Source organism: Gambusia affinis, linkage group LG13 (assembly GCF_019740435.1).
Source record: "Gambusia affinis linkage group LG13, SWU_Gaff_1.0, whole genome shotgun sequence".
In the NCBI taxonomy this organism is placed as follows: Eukaryota; Metazoa; Chordata; class Actinopteri; order Cyprinodontiformes; family Poeciliidae; genus Gambusia; species Gambusia affinis.
In genome coordinates this window covers 12,220,077-12,240,585 of record NC_057880.1, presented here as the reverse complement: position 1 = coordinate 12,240,585, position 20,509 = coordinate 12,220,077, and the positions used below count along the sequence as shown (strand labels likewise).

The following is a 20,509-nucleotide window of genomic DNA, read 5'->3' as shown; positions in this document are numbered from 1 at the left end:
AGAATGAATCTTTTCATGATTCTGAAGACAAACACCATTTTTGGTTTTGAGTAGAGAACACCAGGAAAGTGTTTTGATCCATTTTAACTTTTAGGATAGAGTCAGTGGGGAAGAGTAGAGCAAGCTGTATTGATGCAGAACTGACTCACCCTTCATCCCCCTTTCACTTTATAATGAATCACATTTCTTTCTTTTAAAGGAGTCCTTGTCTCTACACAAGATAGTTGGGGAAGGTTTTAATTTTGAGACAGTGCAGCTTAGCATTATTAAATCTGTAAAGGGACAATTAATACATCCTTCCCCAAAAACTGTGGGAATATTCTCATATACTGTAGATCCACTACAGAGTGTCCACTTGCCATACCAAGTGGATCAAACTGCTGCATGATGATTGTTGTTACACTATGACACATTTTTAGCCAGAATTCAGACAGCAGTAGGAGGAGGTAGTGCTGTCTCACAGGTTACCTTTTTCCTCAGTGGGATGCTGGTTCTAGCCAATTAAGGTAGCAGAATATATTTATAAAAAGACACAGTGACATTAAATTGCCTGGAACAAGTTCACTGTGCTATTTAATGGGCAGCAAGGCTATGCAGCTAAGAAAATGCTGGGCTCTAGTGTTTTATCTTTGTTTAATTTTAATCAAATTATACTAGAACTTTGAGTGTTTGCTATCAATGTCCATGTATTAAACACTGGACAGGAACCATTTCCTGTCAAGAACAGGGGATTTGCCCACGCAGAACCAAACTTTCTCCACATCACTGAGGAGATCTTTGCACAGAATATGATTAAAAGGTGGATGCTGAGCAGAAGTGCAACTCTTTTCTCGGCATTCTGCCAACAAAAGGACAAATCCACAGTGACAAAAAAAAAAAAATTGAATCTGCTCTTTAAAGTCATGGTTTGAGGACTGGACAGGCTTCCAGCGAGCATAAATCAGCACCAATTTTTCTCTTGGTTTTAGCAAAAACATTTGAAAATCCAAAAATGTCTGTATTATTTTATACAACTGTTTGCTAGTAATTTTCTACCCTCTGTAGAGCAACAACGTTACAAGATGTCCATCATACATATTAAATTGACATAATTATGTCTCTAAAACTATGATTTGATGGCAATAAATATGTGAATAAACATGTTAATAAATAAACATATTAAAAAAATAAAATCCTTGGTTTTGGATAGAGATAGGGCTAATCTTCAGTGATATAAAAACTTATTAGATGGCTTGACATGTAGGAATTGCTGCCTGGGAAACAGCTGAGGAGCACTCACTGAATGCTGTGTGCTTGAAGGTGGAAGCTGGGAAGCAGAACCATTAGCTGAGTACAACTTAAAGAACCATGACCCCATTGCATTTTCCCTCTAATGTTTGCACCACGCTGTGTTTCTGACCAGCTGCATAACAACACTTTGAATCCAGCTGGATTCAAAGATGTTTCAGTAGAAGTACAAGTAGACCATCACCTGGTAACCAAGGAGACAAACTTTCTTTTCAGCAAGTCATCCTGCTGCTAGGGTCCAAGAAATGTGGCTGGTGCTGTTCTCATTCCAACTTGAAAGATATTACTTAATAAATACATATTTTGCTTCAGTATGTATTCTTATATGTGAAATGACAACTAAATTACTTGTTACTTACTACTTGGCAACAGGACTGAGCACAGCAGGGGATTTTTCTTTGTGTGGTAAAGAAGGCAGTGTTTTGAAACCAAACATGTAAGCACATCAGTTTACAGAATGTATGAAAAAAGGGACAAGATCAAAATCTTCTGAATAATATCTAAATCCCTAAGAGTGTTGTTACAGATACAAGTTGATATGATTCCACCCTCCAAATATGAGAGAAAAAAAGTGTTTTCTTTGCAGAAACAGTTGTGTTATTCAACTAAATTGCCCTGAAGATTAAGGACTGAGTGTTTTGATCCTGTGAGGTCCTATTTATTTCATTTTATTTTATTTTTTTCAAGAGTAGCAGCCAGTCATTTGTCCTTCTTTAGTCCAAATAAGCAAGAAAAGAAAATGTGACAGGAGGAAGATGCTGATTTGAACATTTGAGATTATCATCTGACCAGCATGCTTCACAATATTCACAAAACATGTGAAATTGGATAAATAACATGGACAATATATACAATACCCATAAGAGACAAACAAGTGAAAAGCTAAATGCAAACACACAAATTCATGATGATGTAGTTTTTAATCCAAATTGTTTAAAACCTTTTTTCAGTACACAGGCTTAATTTTATTGAATGTTGTAATTATCTTTTGCCATAGGTGTATCAAACATAAAGAAATAATGCATACAACATCTTATTTTCAATCCATGGTGAAATTGCTTTTTCGGGAGACACTATCTGACGTGCTTCAAAATGGAATCGTAATTGCTAAGCCTAAACCGTTGATTTTTCTGCTCCTCTTGCTCCCCATGTATTCTACACTGTGTAGTAATGGAGTTCTTGAAAATCGGTCCACTGTGCCTCCTTCAACTCCAGTCTTTGTCAAGTCACCTTTGTCTGATTGCCCATATTGAATGGCGTTTGTGAATGTCTTGCAATAGATATTCATCACATGCATGTCCACAGGTGCAGAAGCCTTCTAACTGCAAGACACAGGAAAGAACTTTGTTCAGAAAGTACTTGCAGCTGTGGCAGTGTGTGCTTCTGTGAAACACAGCCATTATTATATTGGAAATAAAGTAGCTTGACTTAATTTTCTCCAAAGAATATGAAAGCCAAGCATAATTAATCAAATTCAGCTAACATTGGCTCCGAGCCTACAAAGCACTGAGATTTCTGTCAATTTTTAATAAAAAAAGTTATGTGTATAGCCTGTGCTGCTTATTCCTCCATACCAATATGATTTCTTTTTTATTTATCATAGAATCATCTCTGTTTTATATCCCTACAGCATCTTTTCTGCAGTGCCAAAAATGAGGACCAGTGGTCTACAGCACAATGTTAAAAAAAAAAAAAAAAAAAAAACAAGGCTAAAAGAATTTTGCAGCGGGACATAGAAAATAAAAAAGTCCAAGATTGAAAAAAGTTTTTCTGCCCAAGCCTTAAAGCTTAAAACTCTCAGTAAACAAAAAAAAGAGAAGTTTTGTGAGTAAACTGCCACCTAAAGTTTCTCTTTAACAACTCTAAATTGTTTCACGGGGTATCTCTCAACCAAGTAAGGAGAATTGTGGCTGTTTTTTTTTTCTTTTGAGCATTGATTTTCCTGAGTGATAAAAGACACTATCCCATCACAGTCCACAGGCTCTGACACCAATTAGGGTCCACTGAAATTACTCACTCTGCCACTTAATTGACTAAAGTTCTCAAACTTGTTCATCAGTTTTTGATGGATTATTAGCACTTGATGCCATTCAGTTTGAAAGTTTAATGTCTTTCTGGGCTAGTTGAAGAGGTCAACAGCTCTTCTAGGTGCTAATGGACCCCCTAGAGGTCTGGTTGTCTGTGATTGTAAAAGTAATAACCTGTGGTAGGTGTCAAAGGAGCTCTCTATCCCAGGATGCTAAATTGAACTTTTCAGAGAAAAGTGAAAGGAGAGACTATGGTTAAAAAGAAAAAGAAAAAAATAAAGAACGGGGGAACATTTTTATTAAATCCTGTTAGTTTCTTTAGCCTCTGGGACTCCCTGTAACGGATCTGTTGGCAGTGCTTTAGTCCCCATGTGATCCAATTATCAAACCCCTTTAGCTTTTATGTCCAAGTGAGGCATGTCTCATGAGAATTTGCTGTCACCGAACTGCAGGGGAACCAGAAGAAAGAACTACAAGTACAGAAAAATGTCCATGCACTTGTCTGCTTTTGTCTTACAGATGTCTCACAGTTTACCTAATACTAGAAGCATGAGAAGTTACGGCTCGTATGATAAGCATAATTAAAAGCTTTAAGAGACCAGAAATAATTTTAATGTCTTTCAGTGTGTTTTTTTTTCTGGGGTTTTTTTTTGCTCAGTAATTTTACAGTTTCTCTTGTCTTTTGGTCAAGAGGGGCTCCAGCACAGTAAAAGCTATTATAAACCCACTGAGTGTTACCTGTCCCAATAGACACAAAGTGGTTAAAGGAGCAGAGCATTTCTTGGCTAAAGAGGCATCAAACATTTTCCTCAAGAGTAGGTGGAGACTAAAAAGACTTAAAAGGTTCTGGAAAATTAGCCTTCCAACCATCAGATGTAAAGAAACCCTAAAGGAACTTTGTTGTTTGCTTCTTGTTCTCTGACTGATAAATGTGCCTAAATAGAAAAGCTAGCCAGCAATTAGACCAGGTTAATTTTGTCATGTTTAACTTACATGTCAAGATAGTACTTCATTCTATTTCTGCTATTTACACAAACATAGTGTAGATTTAAAATCTGAATGTATTCCCTGATTTCCTTCATTTAAAAATGAATAAAAGGACACTCATTGTATACTCAAATATTACAGAACAGCATCCCTGGCATAATTTGAATACATTGTTTTATTAGTTGCTGAATGTTGTTTATTTATTTAATTACTTTTAAATAAAATAACATTGGAAAAATGAACTGACAGAGAAATCAATAAAATGTTGGACAGTTTGGTCTTAATATTGCATTAATTATCCATCACAGAGGGCTGGCGTAATATCGTGACATGACGCCACCTGTCAATCATTCTATGGGTTTGACAGGAACCGACCAATCAGTGGTGGTAATTTGTACTTCTGAATCTGGCCTTATGTCAATTAGCAGCTCAGGTTAAGGTTATCATATTGTGAGAGCTTTATGCTGGACCATGTTTAGCAATAAGTAACCTAATGGATCTTTACATGTCTGTGTTTACAGATTACTTGTTTAAGACCCCTATTAAACCAAGAAATGTATTATTTTAATGTCAACCCAAAGCAGAACTAAATAGGTTTCACACCAAATGCTAACAATAAATGTTTGCACAATGACTCAAACTGGTCACAGCTTGAGAGATTGTATAATCATTCTTTTGCCACTTACACTGATATCACATTGTTGGATCAGTACATTGATTTAAATTCACATTCTTTAGACATCTCTATATACAGCAGGCAAAAGCTATATAGGCAAAAAAGTATTTTTCTGCAAGCAAGTCATTTTTTAAATCCATGCCCGGCAAACCTGAGAGTCATGCATATTCTCACTTCATTTGTTTGTCAGTTGTGTTGCTTCAGTTTAGTCTGCAAGTTTCTTACTTATTTGAATATTTTAATCGTAATGACAATATATGATATCACGTAACAAGCCACCATTACTTCTTATAATGCAATATGCTAATTTTTAAGTGGAGGATAAGCCTCCTCTAACAGCCCCTTTCATAACATTGTGGGTTGAGAGGCAGAAGATTAGGAAGTGCTGTTTATGATGACTATAGAGACATTGTTTCTGGGGATAATCAGATTTAAGACTCTTTTGCTCTCCATATCACTTCATTTCTCTTCTGCGTCTCTCTCCCTCCACCCGCCTTTCCGGCTGTCCTCTTTCCCCTCCCAGTTACTTGCCTGCTGTCTCAGTCGCTCTGACCTCTCAATATCACACAAGCTGTCAGTGCCAAACTATCGATGTCCCCTGACACTTAAACAACTCAGACACCCCCACAGCATTGCCATTTGCACAGAGATAATTTTAATCTTTTATAGTGGGGCCGAGTGGAGGCAGTGGAGCTCTGTGCAGTCCAACCAGGTCAAAGCTGAAGACACTGAAGCCCTAAATTCAGCCATGTCTGCTGATATATGTCACTGTTAGTCTTTGCACTTTTAAATGGGTAGTTTATTTAACAAAGGAGGCAATCTGAAGACCACTTCTACAGTTTGCTGGTAGATAGAAAGCTGGCTGATTAAAAATTCCGACACAATCACTAGCTTGCAAAAGTTTTAATGTTTGCACAAATATTTAGATTGTTATGGTGAGAAGAAATTTACACATTTTGGGATTTATTTGTTCTTTTATGAAGTTTAGTTCACATTACCCAGAAGGTTACTGATGGAAAATTATTTGTCGTTACGCCTGTCTGTGCTCAAAAATCAAGTGATTTTTTTTCAAAATTTTTACAGATGTCGTGTCCCATATTTTCAGTTGTGTTCTTATCAGTAAACCTATACTATTTATTATTCTTAAATATGGTGGGACAATTAAAAACATACATTATTTCACATTTATCTCCCTGTTTTTTCTTTTATCACTGAATTAATTGAATGAGTAATGAAATGTTCTTTAACTGCATAAAGCCCTTAAAGTGCTACAGTGCAATTTTTCCCTCTGCTTTCTCAGCTTTCAGCTCTTTTGGTTTTTGTGTATGTAGGTGTTGGTTTCCCCTTCTGTGCGTGTGTGTGTGTGTGTGTGTGTGCACACTCCCGTTGGGTAGCCTGAAGGGAGCTTGCAGGCAGGGAGTTTGGGGACTAAATGGCTGAGTGCATACATTCAGTCCAGGAAAATGAAGCTTCAGAAAGAAGAATTGCTCCATTTGTCCAGAAAGAAAATTCAAGATAAAACTTGGATTTATGGTATTGCTCGTATCTTTTTTGGCTCCAGGTTTCTCTTGTGCAGGAATTTGTGGCATTTGTTGCTAGTGCTTTGATGAGGATGTCCTTTAGAATAGGGTGGCATTAGAAAGAGAAATGCTACGGTAGCAGAAAAGTTTCGATTTAAAGCGGAAGTATTATGCATTTTCCAGACAGTGCCACTTAGCACAATAGAGTTACTGTGTTATCTTGAGTGGTTATAAAAACGCTGTATTTATCAAACATCCCTTAATTCTCCTACCATCCTAAGAGGGCCTGTGTGTGTTTTGCAAGGTTCGTTTTTTTTTTTTTAATTATTACTTTTTGATGTTTTGGAGGCTAACAGGACAGAGGAGCAAAATACTAGAAACTTGACAGGTATGAGTCTTTTTCCATCATTGTCCAATATTTAGTTCCATCCAGTTCCTCAACTCTCTGACCAGAACACACTGTCCCTTATTACCAGTTTGTTGTGTCAACTACGTAGCTTGTGTCAAACTCCATGCAACATATGGCTTTCATTCAACAGTGGAGAAACTTTTTTTCCAGGATGTACGGGAGTAAAGTGTGTGCTTTTGACTTTCAACAACTGAAAAGTGGGCTGCACAGTGGCGCAGTTGGTAGAGATGTTGCCTTGCAGCAAGAAGGTCCTGGGTTCAATTCCCGGCCCGGGGTCTTTCTGCATGGAGTTTGCATGTTCTCCCTGTGCATGCGTGGGTTCTCTCCGGCTTCTCCGGCTTCCTCTCACAGTCCAAAAACATGACTGTCAGATTAATTGGTCTCTCTAAATTCTCCCTAAGTGTGAGTGTGTGTGTGAATGATTGTGTGTCCTGTATGTCTCTGTGTTGCCCTGCGACAGACTGGCGACCTGTCCAGGGTGAAGCCCGCCTCTCGCCCAAAACATAGCTGGAGATTGGCAGCAAAACTCCTGACCCCATTAGGGACAAGGGTGAACAGAAAATGGATGGATGGATGGACAACTGAAAAGTAGGTTTTTTTTCTATTAGATTGTTGTAAATTTTAAATTGAATATGCACTGAGATGAAGATTTTCTTTCTCTCTTATCTCAGAAACAGATTTTAAAGAGAAAAAAAAAATGGAATAAAGTTTATTGTTTTTGCATTTAGCTGTTTATGTAAACATTAATAGCCTTGGCACATAGATACATAGACTGCAGCTATTTGAAAAGCAATATCATGAATATTAATACACTTACCAGTTGCTTGTTAGGAAACTATATTAGACGAGTGGTAGAAGTTATTACATTCTTCCTCTTGCTTGCTTGTTTCTCCACTCTACTTATTAGTTGATAAAGCTTTGCTTGTAGGTATATACGTTCAAATGTACATTATCAGTCAAGATTCAAAATGCAACACATATTATGCATAAAAATCTGGTTATAGATAGGAAATTGATCTGTTTTTTTTTTTTTTTGTTTAAAAGAAAAAAGGATTAGTGGATTTGCTTCTCTGTGGACCTCAGCCTGGAAACTCATTTACTATGTATCTTAAGAAATAAAGGTGAGACAGAGAGCTTGGGGCTGTAGGATGGTTTTGAGTGTATTATTAGGCAATTTTTTGCAGTAAAGTTTTTTCTTTCCACCCTGAATGAGTGATAATAAGCAGAGATAAATTATTTAACCTGGTCTGGCCTACGATCTGAACTTGTATTTCTTTTTTTTTTATATTTATGTGAAAAAAAATATACTTAGGAAAGAGTAAAGCAAATATACAACCTACATACAATAAACAAGACACCTTTCTTTTTTGGACAAAAGTAGACACTATTCCTGCTGCTGCTCTTAAACAGAAGCGATACTCTCAACAAGCCTATGGTCTTGAATAATACATGGGAATTGAAGCACATTAATTCAATGAAGATGCAGTTTAAACCTCCAAATGCTTGTAAGCGAGGCTGTTTGTTAAGATTCTCGCTGTTCCCAATGGACAGGAAGGAGCGTTCATTACAAATTATTCATGTTTTATTTGGAACAGCTTTTAACACCTCGCAACAGATTTCTCTACACGGTTTGACACAAAGGCTGCCTTCTTTCAAATTCACTGTCAACATTTAGGCTTGTTTTTCTTCTTTCTTTTGAGGATATTGATGATATGCAGAATGGCTGTTTTACAAGTTTGAAGTGAAAACCCAGTCACTTTTACAATCGTAGTTATGCCTATCTCTCCATCTATTCACAACAATTGCAACTGTACACTGTGTCATGACTCATGACTCCTGGTGGCAATTTAATTTCCATGAATTGGATGGCTGTGACGCTCTGTCCTTGTGTGAAATTTCATTGTCCTCTGTCTATTTTTATTTAGCCTTCTAAATGGATGCAGATGAGTTAATCGGATCAAATAACCCCCCATTTTGTGATTAGTGGCTATTTAACTGTCAGAGGCATTCTCTGAAAATTGCATTGTTGTTTCCAACAGCTTTGAGAACAAGACCTCCACCTGTTTCTCTTATGTAGGAACTGTTCTATTAAACCGGACTATTTTGCAATCATTAGTCCAGACTTAATTAGCACGGCAGCTAATTATACCATATTGATGTAGAGTTTTCCCTCACCTCCCATCCTGACGGTGGTTAAGCTGTAGGGAATAAAGGCCTAGGCTTTGTTGTTAAGTGACAGGTGAATTATAGCAAACTGCCTCCAGTGGTATTATATCTAAGCTCCGCTCCAGCTGGTGCGGGCAGGCTCGACTAATGGATTTAACTCTGAAATAATTGACAGCTGTCGGTGAAACGCTCTTATTCTTGACCCTCAGAAATTCCTTAGCAGTTTGGGGGGAAAGTTGCGAATTTCGACTGTTAAGAATGGATTTCGATGACTTTTCGCTCATCACACTGAGACGCTCGGCGAGACATTATGTCGAATTATAATCTTTCTCTACACGAGGTGGGCTGAAGCATATCAGGCGGATACGGTGGAAGGAGGGGCAGCGGAGCTTTAACCGGGCTCACCTTTCCTGACCGCTGTAATAAGATTACCTGGCGCACACGTCATGACAACAGAGACGGACAGACACACACAGGGAGCGGGTTACTCCATCCGTGCTATTAGAGACTGTCTACATCAGCCTGGTGGATTGTTACTGAGTCTCCGCGTGTTGGACTGAGGACGCTGGTAGCGAAACGCTGATGAGCTCCTGTGCGGAGGCTGTGGCTGTTCGCCAGCAGTTACTTGTACCTCCTTTGCCAGTTTTTTGTTGAGCACACTTCAGAAGTTAAACATGGTAAGATGCCTATTTTTTACCCCGGCTTTTTGAGTAGCCGTCGCGGTCTGCAGTAAGCGTTTCACGTCACTATTGAAACGGGCTTTTTAGCCACTGAATAGGTGCTTGTTTCTTCCATCATTACTACTGCTCACAGTGTATCTCCGGCTGTGTAACGATGAACCCATTTGTCAGGTTTCCCCTATGTCTCTCCCTGGTCTATGCCGTTGATGTCTGGAGGCAGAAGTATCCAAACACTGACTAAAAGCATCAGCACTCTCTGTGGACTACCTAAAGATAATACAGGCTATTATAATACCGAGAGGAAAGTGTTTGGATCCACACACTGTGTATGATTTTAAATATTTGTGTTAGAAAAAGCTGTATGAATGTGCTTTTTCTTTTTGACAGTTTAAAGAAAAAAAGTGTTTGATGAAGCATCATGCAAAATAACTTATTCTGGAACTAGTCCAGTGTTGGAGAAAAATGAAGGTAATTATACAGTGAGGCACCTTTGCAAAGTTTTCTAAGGGGTGGCCAGATGGTGTCCACTGATATTGTCAGAGTGGCACACCAATGGCATAAGCTAGGAAATAAAAAGTAGCTATGGCAAGTTGGCAACACAGCATAGGCAATCATGTTGGTGAATATTACAATAATGATATAATGTGAATAAATAAATAAATACTTAACTGAGCAGTGTTAATGTATTTCAGCTTGGGATTTATTGGAAATACAGACTCATGATTGTGTGTATTACATTCAACTAGTGGAATGAAATTAAATATTTCTGTCTCAATAGCATGGTTTTATTAGGAAAGTTTTATCTTCCTACATTAATTATTTTAGCAAGGAAAGCGCTTACACATAGTTCCATAATGACTTTGTCAGGAACCTTAATTCCCTTAAAATGCCTCATTTTCTGGTGCATAAATAACAAACAACAAATATGTGTTGCTGGCATTAGGGCTGGGTGATTATAGCTGAAAAACATATCATGATATAAAGCACTTAGGTTACACTGTGAATAGTAGAAAAATATAGCGTGAAATGAAGTTAAAGCTTTGTGAAAATTTAAAGGCTGTTCCATGAGGTAAAGATAAGTTTTGACATCTCACGCTCTTCATTAAAATCGATACTGCTGAGCCAGCAGAATTTAATTCCCTTCTATAATGTCTTCTATTGCTTTATTTTGAAATGATTAGTGATATAACAAAGACTTTTAGAGGCTTATTTTGAGACACAAATCTAAAAACAGGGATTTGCTGTTATGAGAGTTTCACTGTAATGAGAATTCTTGGTAAAAATATTAATTTTGCATATTTAACATGCTTTTTTTGTTTTATAGAGTGATGCACCTGTAGCTAGCTGATATTGATTAGTTAGTCAGACTGTCTGCTCGTGTAGCTAAATTTTGGTCAGCTAATTTACAGCCATACTAAAAAAATTACTTGGCAGAAAACAGACATGCAACTCAAAGTTTGCCATATTTACTTTCCATAGAGTTGTCTTTTAAAAAATGATTGTTTACAGACCTTGTCAATAGTCATTGGATTGTAAAATCTTCTGAATGTTCAAATTTCTCTTTGATTTATGGAAGGGAAATGTGGAGTAGCTAACGAACTCAATACACCCAGAGAAAACTGGTCACAAGTTTTGACAAGTAAAATAACTTAGATAAGTATGATGTAAAATGTATGTAGCTTTGAAGGCATGATTATTTTAAACTATGGCATACATTTTTACCAGAAACTGGATTTTGCCTCATTGAAAGTTAATCATAATATTGAAAACTGCAAATGGTTGACACTAAAACTTAGAACAGACCTTATGGATATCATTTAGTCCAACACTATCCTTGCAATGGCATGATGAAAGGTTTTCTGTAATGATGCTGTTCAGCAAATGACTTTTAGACCTTAAAAGGTATAAAAGCAAGAGGAAAGACTATCAAGTGAACCTTGAGCAACTGTTACCTCAGTGTTTCTTTTCAGAAGTGTCTTACGAGTTAGGTTAAGCAATAAACGCATGTTCATAAAAAGGAATTAAAGTAAGCTCTTGTATGAACACTAAAGATTCACTTTTAATTAAGACTGAACTGAGCCGACAGCTTAAATAGCTGAAATATTTGTAAAAGTGTACAGTGAAATATACAATTTCTATCTTGTTCATTAAGATTTCAGTTCAAAAGGATTTGCATGTTTTAATTACCTATAAACTGTTTCTAAATATCCTCAGGCCAGAGAGTTCTGTATTCTAACTGAGTTTGAATGTAAATGATTTAGATTTCAGTGAAGTGCTAGTTTGCTAAATTTGACAGTATTGTAAATGGGCTTGTGCTTTTGTTGACTTACAATATTATTTTAAGTTACCTTTTAAACGTAGTTAAATTGCTGTTATGGAAGTTGTTTGAGGTCATGCGTTTGTTTGAATTACATTTTCCCCAAACAATTATTGAACCACCACTGCAGCCAAAGGTTCCTCCTTGGGTTTGTGTTGTTGACACTGTAATGTGTGTAAGATGCTGTATGAGCTGGATGATCAGTTCAGTTCTGGCGTACAGTCTCAACAAAACCCAACGCATGCATAAATTGTGACAAGATTTAAATCAGGATCTTAAACTTTGCTTTTCTTCTGCACAGCAGCGTTTATTTATGAGAATATTTTTCAACAAGATTCTGAATTTTTGCTTTTAGTCATTCCTACAAGCAAAACACCATTACTGCTGATAAGTACTTTAGGAAAGATAACACTAATATAAGATCCTTATTGCTCTGATAAACTGCAGGCAACTCAAATGGCTTCTGTTTAAGTATTACTAGAGTTTACTGAAGGGATTATGAAAAACTCGCATAACTCAAGTGAACCTGAGTGAAATAGATGTTAAATTATCTTTCAACGAAAGAGTGCTTTGTTATACTCAATGAAAAATGAGCAAAGACTGTAATGTGTTTGACAATATAGATGTTTGTGGAAAAGAGACAAATCGTCTTATGGCACTTGCTGGCTAAACCTGATGTACCGTTGTACATCATTTTCAAATATGAGCCATATTTTAAAAGTGTAACACTGCTGCTCAGTATTATACATTTGCAAGCTGTAGCAGTCATGAGTTTTAGGGAGTTTACTTACATTCAGGCTCTACCACTCTGAAATCTATGCTTCAAAGTGGTGGATGCAAGAGTGTGTATGCGTGATCGTGAGATTCTAATGATCCAATCTTTATTATTGCTTGAGGGATAGAGCTGAAATGTAAACAGTGAAGTTGGGAGTTGCACATTCCTACTACCTAACTTTTATAAGAGCTCAATTGTCCCCAGGTATCACTAAATAAATCATTTTAGAATAAATATAATGACTGTAAATTGCACGCACATTTGCATCATGAAGAATACGTTTCACTCTGAAGAGGCACTGATCGGATCTTCTTGGCTAGAATGTTTGTCAGTTTTGATTTGCGTATACCAAATTTAGCAGAAGACAAAATTTGGTTTACGTCAAATTCAGAATTTTGTTTTCCTTCCTTTTCTGCCGTGAGAGCTTCTTAGTTATTCATGTTAGGAGTGGAGGTGATTTCATGCCACATGTGTGAGAGAACAGTTCCCATAATATTAGGTTTTAACAATTAAACAACAGCCAGACTATTTTGGAGCTGATGTCTTTACACTATATTTAATGTAGTTTGTGTGACTGAAACAGTTTGTGTGAATTCCATGGAGCTGTTAATCTTAAGTAGCACTGGTGTCCTTGAGCATCATTTAATTATATTCTTTGATACATCATAAATTAAACTCTGATGTGAAGTGAACACTATCATTGATTTTTCTTCAATCTAAGTCTATTTAAAAGAGAGGTGTTGTGCGAAACATTTAAAGAATCTCCAGTAGAAACTTTAGTGGATGACAGTGAACATGTGCTGGTGGATACTTGCACTGCATTCCGTTTCCTTCCAAAGTTGCATTTTGGATCTAGAAAAAGACATCTCTGTCAGTTGTTCTCACTGACCTGACTAACTGCCAAAGCAATAGATGGGAAAAACTGCATTTTTTTTATCACAGCAACTCTTATTCAAACAGAAGTTATACAGTGCTATGGGAAGTAACATTTCAATGCACTTTTACAGCTATCACAATGCTTCAAATCCATTGCATTCAGATCTAATTGCGAGGTCTTTGTTGGAGAGAATAGTCTAACATTTCCACTTGGAATTGAGAAGACCTTCATATTCGTATTTTCAATTTAAAGCTTGGAAAATGTGACTTTTGGAACAATATGAAATACATAATTAAAACCCATCCTTTAATCAAACATGTAATGAATATCAACTATTCTTTTATTTTGTTACTTTATGAAACTTTAGTGATTAAAAAATAAATTTCTTTGGATGAAATGTGTGAAGCTGAAAAAAAAATAAGGTTTTGTTTTCTTGTTATCTGTTCACTTGTTTTTCTGTAAAGAACATTAATTACTATATGAATGGTTCCAGAGCTGCAGGGCGTCAGTTGTTATGATTGTTGCCTTGCAGCGAGAAGATAGTGGATTTGAATCACAACTGGAGTTCTTCTGCATGAATTTTGAATCTTCTTTCTCTGCATGCATGGGGTTTTTACAGGTACTCTTGTTTTTCCCAAAATTCAACTACGTTTTGGAGTGCATGCCGGCCTGATTTTTTTTAAATTTGTTTTTGTCATGCATATCTCTTTCTATGATAGATTGGTAACCTGTCCAAGGTGTGTACACTGTCTCCTGCCCTATGAGCGGCACCCTAATCATTGCAACCCCCAGCATATTTTGGCATGTTTTAGGAAATATAATTTCCTTTAAGATTGCTCTTGCATTCCTGTGCTTTGCTTGACTTCATTTTCAACATCTCATACATCCTAAAATCAACTAATTTTGAGTCTTCCCCAATCTATACCAGCATCCACATTAAAGCATGCTGTTTGTGAGTGCAACATGGTAGCACTTATGTATAGTGTGTCTGCTGATTTTTCTGGTGTATCTCAAGCTCACCCTTGAAAACTAAAAATATTTTCACCTTTGAAAGAAGTAAAGAACCAAGATGAATTATTAAAATGGGATTTCATCAAAAGAAAAATATATATGTTTTTTTCTCAGAACATCCTTCTCATAACTTAATAATCACTGGGAAAACATGATTTCATTCACACGCACAACGGAAACTTTTGGACAGCTTCTCAGTATTATTTGATAAGAGACTCGTGGGTAGTGATGCCTGAAATGATTTGGACCCAAGTGCATAGTGAGAAGCTGAGGAGACAGGCACAACTGCAGTGTGCTTTCTCTTTTTTTTTTCTCTCTTCCACCTCATTCATGGTGTTTCAGTTTCCACTGATGGTATTTCACACATTAAGAAGAGATGCTGTGGGTTGTAAGCTTGCGTTATGATTTACTGCCAACCTCTCTGTTTTCCCATGTGGGGAAGGGCAGATACTGCACAGCAAGACCACCATTATCAGATCAGCACCTCAGTGTCAGATATCAGAGGTAGTAAACTCTCCATTTCATCTCCACCACCTGTAGAGGAGTGAAATGGATGAAATCCAAATGGTAACTATTTGCAGGAAACTAGTACATCATGCTGCTGTGATAATGAGAATGACAATGTGGTCATAACACCAGAAAGTGACAATAATGTTTGAAAACTTCTATTTTAATCTAATGCAGCAACTTCTTGGTTAGGATATATTTTCCTTTGTTGGTTTAAGTTTAGTTTTCTTCTCTTGTTCTACTATGAATGTGTGTCACTTTCACACTACAGTTGTCTTCATACATACTAGTCATAGTTTTCATTCTGTGTGCAGTAAAAATATAGTATAATAACTAATCAAATAATGAAGTTAATTTTCTCCTTTATCATGAGATTTAATTAATTAAATGTAAACCAGATCGAGTTTAATGGTCTTGTCACTTTAATCGCTATGTGGGACTTGGTATTAAAGGAAACGATCCCAAGTAGGCATGGGCCGGTTACTGATTTCAACGTACACCATGATATGAAAAAGTCACAGTTTCAAGACGACTAAAATGTCCCACCATACGGTTTCTGCTGTGTAAGCTGTTTTTGTGTGTGAGCGTGTGTATGTGTGCGTGTATCTGGTCAAAAATAAGGTGTAGGTCAAGTCCCATCTGTCGGATGCAGCTGGACATTACATTAATAAAAAGATGACTGGGGTCATGCAGTATAACCCTATTGGTCCTAGCTATTATAGCAGTGGAAATGCAGTTAGATGTAAACTTTATCGGTATATTCTGATTGTGTTATGTGCCACAAATCAAGCAATCAAGTATGAACATGCACACAGGAGGAGAAAGAAATTTCAGCATCACACCTCTGATCTAAAAACAGCTTCCAAAGATGGTAAAAGTAGGCTACTACTACTATGGAGATTTTGGTGATCAATGACTGTGAAGTTCCAGTTAAATTCACCAAATTGTTTTTAGAACAGCAGTGGCTTTGACAGGAACTGGTCATGTCAAAGTGTTAAAGACCAGCCATCAAAGCATGGAAAAGAAAATGCAAATAACACATTTTACAGCTGCAATTGTGATACCTCAAAACCATAAATTTTTTACTGAAGGTTATCATACTCATAATTTCTTATCAGAACTTGCCTAATCCATTTCGTTTTTGTATATGTTTTAAGCTGATCTCGGTGTTTGATCTCTTTGATTAACCTTTAAGGAGTATTGATTTTGAACAAAAGCCAAGTTCTTGAAACAAAGAATTCCTGGGGAAATGCATCAAATGTCACAAGACTGGGTTGAAGAACAAGTAGTATTGACTTTGACTGTGGCCAATTATTAGTTTACTCAATATTGGGTGTATTTCCTTACACCACAAAAAGCTGAGCAATACAAACTATAATCGAAAGTTGAGCTGAGGCCATTTGCATTATTTATTTGTTTGTTGTGACTTTATTCAAGCTGAGTGTGCTCCAGCTGTGTGGACTGGAGGCTTGCTGGCATTACATCTGTGGTTTCTGTCACCACTGCAAAAATTATTTTTGATCAAATACTTCAAATTTTGTAGCGTGCATCAGCTAAGCTTTTTCGAAGGTGTGCATCACCATTATATTCAGATGTGACGCAGTAATCAACACCGCGCTATTAAACATGTTTATACAACCCAGAGATTATTAATTGCTTATTAATGCAATTAATTACATGAGTGCAGTTCCAGTCATGCTTAAGTCAAGTTGACTGGACATATTTCAAGATGGACACAATAGAAGGCCACCTAGGAATAAAGAGCAAAACTCAACTCAAAATGTCAGTAAATAAAACTTTCTCGAAAGCCTTTCATCATTTATATGCTGTTGGCTTTCTAAAACAAAAAAGTCTCATACCCAGAAAAAGTAAATTACTTAAAGGACATTGATAGTATAAGCTCATGCTCCCCCTTGATAGCACAAAAAGATGTGCTGATGATTAATTGCAAAATTGTTTAGGCTATTACTATGTATCTAAACCTTCTACTTTTGATAATCTCAACTGATTGTTGCTAAGCACAGATGCACTGAGTTGTTTGAATAGATATTCAACTCATTTAAAAGCCTGGTGTAGTGAGAATTACAGGCCTTAACCTCTCTCAACTTAAATTCCTTTCTTTTTAGTGTTATAACTAAAAAACATAAAGCATGCCCCTGTGATTCATTTGGTGTTGTTGCCCAAAGGTATATCAAATAAAACAGTAGATCAATAAATATAAGTACATTTGAAATGTTTGTCATGATTAACATGGTATGATTTTCAAATTGCAACATCTGTAAAACAGCTATAGTGTAAATACCTGATGGCATCTTCTGTTGTCTTGGTCTTGCTTGAGCTAAAAGAGAGGTACTAAGAAAGATTCAACTAACACAATTCTCATTCACATTTAATTCACCTGAAATTCAGATGGGAAGCTTTCTTTTCGGATTCCAAAATAGTCACTGACTCCTCTGGATATTACTCACAAGCTGCATTGGCATAATGGACAAATTTCAGTATATATATATATATATATATATTTATGTTACAGGAATGTGTGGACTGCACTGCAGTGTGTCTGACTTGCCATTTAAACATGGTTTTAATTCCTGGCAAGTTCTCAGTATTGAAAGGGCTTTACAATAAAATAAATTGAGTTCTGTGGACGTCCAGGCTATCCCACAAATCTATAAGGCACAATGCAGCTGCCAGATAAAGATTTTTATTTGAAAAATATTGCTTGTGTAAAGTTGTGCTGACCTTGGAAAGCAGTGTAAAAAATATTTTTTCATTTCCTTGTGATTTTCTGAAGTATTTTTTATTTTTTTTTTTTGACAAAACATTTTATGGCTCCTATGTCTGTCTGCATGTGCTTTTGGAATTACCATACCTTTATGTGCTAAACCCCCAGACGGACCCTTGTGACAGTCACGGCTGTGCTGTGATTAAATGGGGTGAAAGTCAGTTTACTGGAGCGACAGATTACTAAAAGTCAAAAGAAATCCTTTGTATTGTATCAGCTGCATGTGTTTAAGACCATGTGGTTAAGTGGTTTCTATTGTGCAGAGCAGTGCGCCTTGTGACATGGATAGGTCATTGTTGATGCTAAGCAGATGCAGTTCGGTCATGGACTTGGCTCAGTGAGGGTTTAGGGAATTATGGTGTAGTCATGAGATGACTAAGGCTGCAGGATTAGAGCCTTTTAGATCTGGCTCTGATTTTCCCGTCCGAGAAAGTGGGAGATTTAGAGCACTACCAAGTTCTGTTGACATTGGATGCAGTAGCTGAACAAATTGACTTATTCAGTGTTTGTTTAAACATGCCTCTGACCTCGGTACCATATCTATGTATTTTCTTATGTGTACAGCATAAGAAAATATGCTGTACACATATTTTCGTCTATCTAGATATCTAGATGTTCAACCTAATCTCACTCCTTTGTTATGGAGTAATGTCACAATTGTATTTTGTCAGTCTTAACTAGTTGTGACTTTTCCTGTTCTGTTTCTCTGACTCCCTTAAGTTTAATATGCTGTGCTTGCTTTGTGGAGATTGTCATGGCTCTAATCTCATCCCTGTTTTAGCTAATCAACTTGATTCATTTTTTATCATGTAGTCTGATCAACTGTTTCAAAGTAAGCCATCAAATGAAACACACTTCCATTTCCTGTAATTGAGAACATAATTGACACCTTAGCAAAAAACTGTAATTCTACTTTAATTTGTCTATTCAGCTTTTACACAAACTGCTTTTACACAAGAGATTAAGAAGAGACTTTCCAAACACATTCATTGCTACCAGTTAGGATTAGTATATCCTAACTGGTAGCAATGAATGTGTTTAAAAACATTCATTTAAAAAAATATTCAGGTTAAAAAATGTGCTGTTACTATTAGCTCTAATTTAAGCTACAAAATGGTAAAGCTAAGTCATATGGATCTGCATAAACCTGTAAAGGAAAAATGCAGCCTTTAGTAATTAGGTTAGACAGTCTTACCTAACAGGCCATCACATTTTGGTAATTTCATTTAGTGTCATTTTGTTATTAATTTAAATTTGTGTATAATTTTAAGAAATGGAATCCTTAACTTGATCAACAGAAGTACTACAATTCATCATATAAGTGGTTCAGATATAAGAAGTGAGGCAAATTTTATTCTATAGATTTTGGCAGTTTGATGATTAAGTAGGTAAACTAAAAAGCACATGATTGATTAATTGAGCTTATGATCTTGAATTAAAAGGCTCTACTTAAGAACAAATAACCTGAGTGTGTAACAATATTTTATATAGCATGCTTCTCAGACAGTGCTTTATTTATGCTCAAAGACGGGGCATAAAAATAAAATATCAAGTACTAATGAATAACAACTCCTTAACTATGATTACAAACTTGATTTGTTTCCAGGCATTGCTTTATAGATTCATAGAGAAGTTTTAATGCTCTGCGAGAACAAGGGGTGTGATGACACATCCAGCTCACAAGATGAGATGATGCACAATCTTAGGATGAGCCAAGAATGTTGTAATCCTTTTCTGAAAGCTTACAATCCCTTTTTTTAAGTAAATCGGTTAAATATTTTATGCTTCACAAATTATTTTAAACAATATGTACTCAATCATTGAATCAATTTCTGACCCTTGTTTTATTATATGTAATCGTGTGGCACTAATACACAGCCCTATTGGGTACATAATGTTATTCTTTGTATGAAAAGGGGGTACAGACTGGTACTCCTTATGTGTGGGGTCTTACCATTTCCTTTGGTCATAACTTTCATAGTCAGTATTGATAGATGTCTTTTAAAAACTGTTTTTGTTCACCATAATTTTACATATTTGTCACACAGCAAAGAATATCCTAAAATTTGTTTCTCTTTTTGGTATTGGAACAAGTGTACATTTCTCTGTGAAACAGCAATCCATAAAGGAATGCTCAGGACTTGTCATATTTACACTATTCCAGCCTGTGACATGACAGCACTCAGAGCTCTCTCTCTTATTTTTATTTTTTAATTTTTTTGTTGCTGCAGGCAAAGGTAAAAATAATTGCATAATTGTGTACTTCCATTTCCTACAGTTTTTGCAGTTAAAGTGACCAACCTTAACTTCCTAGCCTTTTTGCTTTCATTTGCATCATAGAGAAGCTAGTAAAGGACACTTTGACACAGGTTGAAAAGTAATAGAAATGTTACGTAATCATGCAAGCAGAATGAACATGGTATGCACAATGGCTTTTCATTTTTTTGTGTCAAGTGCGCTGAGATCACTGTTTCCACTCAAGGCC

At 36.4% G+C, this 20,509-nt stretch overlaps 1 protein-coding gene across 6 annotated transcripts in view; it reads left to right on the top strand.

Annotated features, from left to right (window-relative positions):
• pcdh15a (protocadherin-related 15a) overlaps positions 1–20,509 on the top strand; it is a 175,008-nt gene that overhangs the window by 26,379 nt on the left and 128,120 nt on the right. For 5 of the 6 annotated variants that reach the window (XM_044137336.1, XM_044137338.1, XM_044137335.1 and 2 more), the window contains exon 1: positions 9,226–9,749. The exons of the other annotated variant lie outside the window; for it this stretch is intronic. The gene's annotated coding sequence lies outside the window, so the exon portion shown is untranslated. Of the gene's footprint in view, positions 1–9,225; positions 9,750–20,509 lie in introns of those variants that run through there. 6 annotated transcript variants of the gene reach the window in all.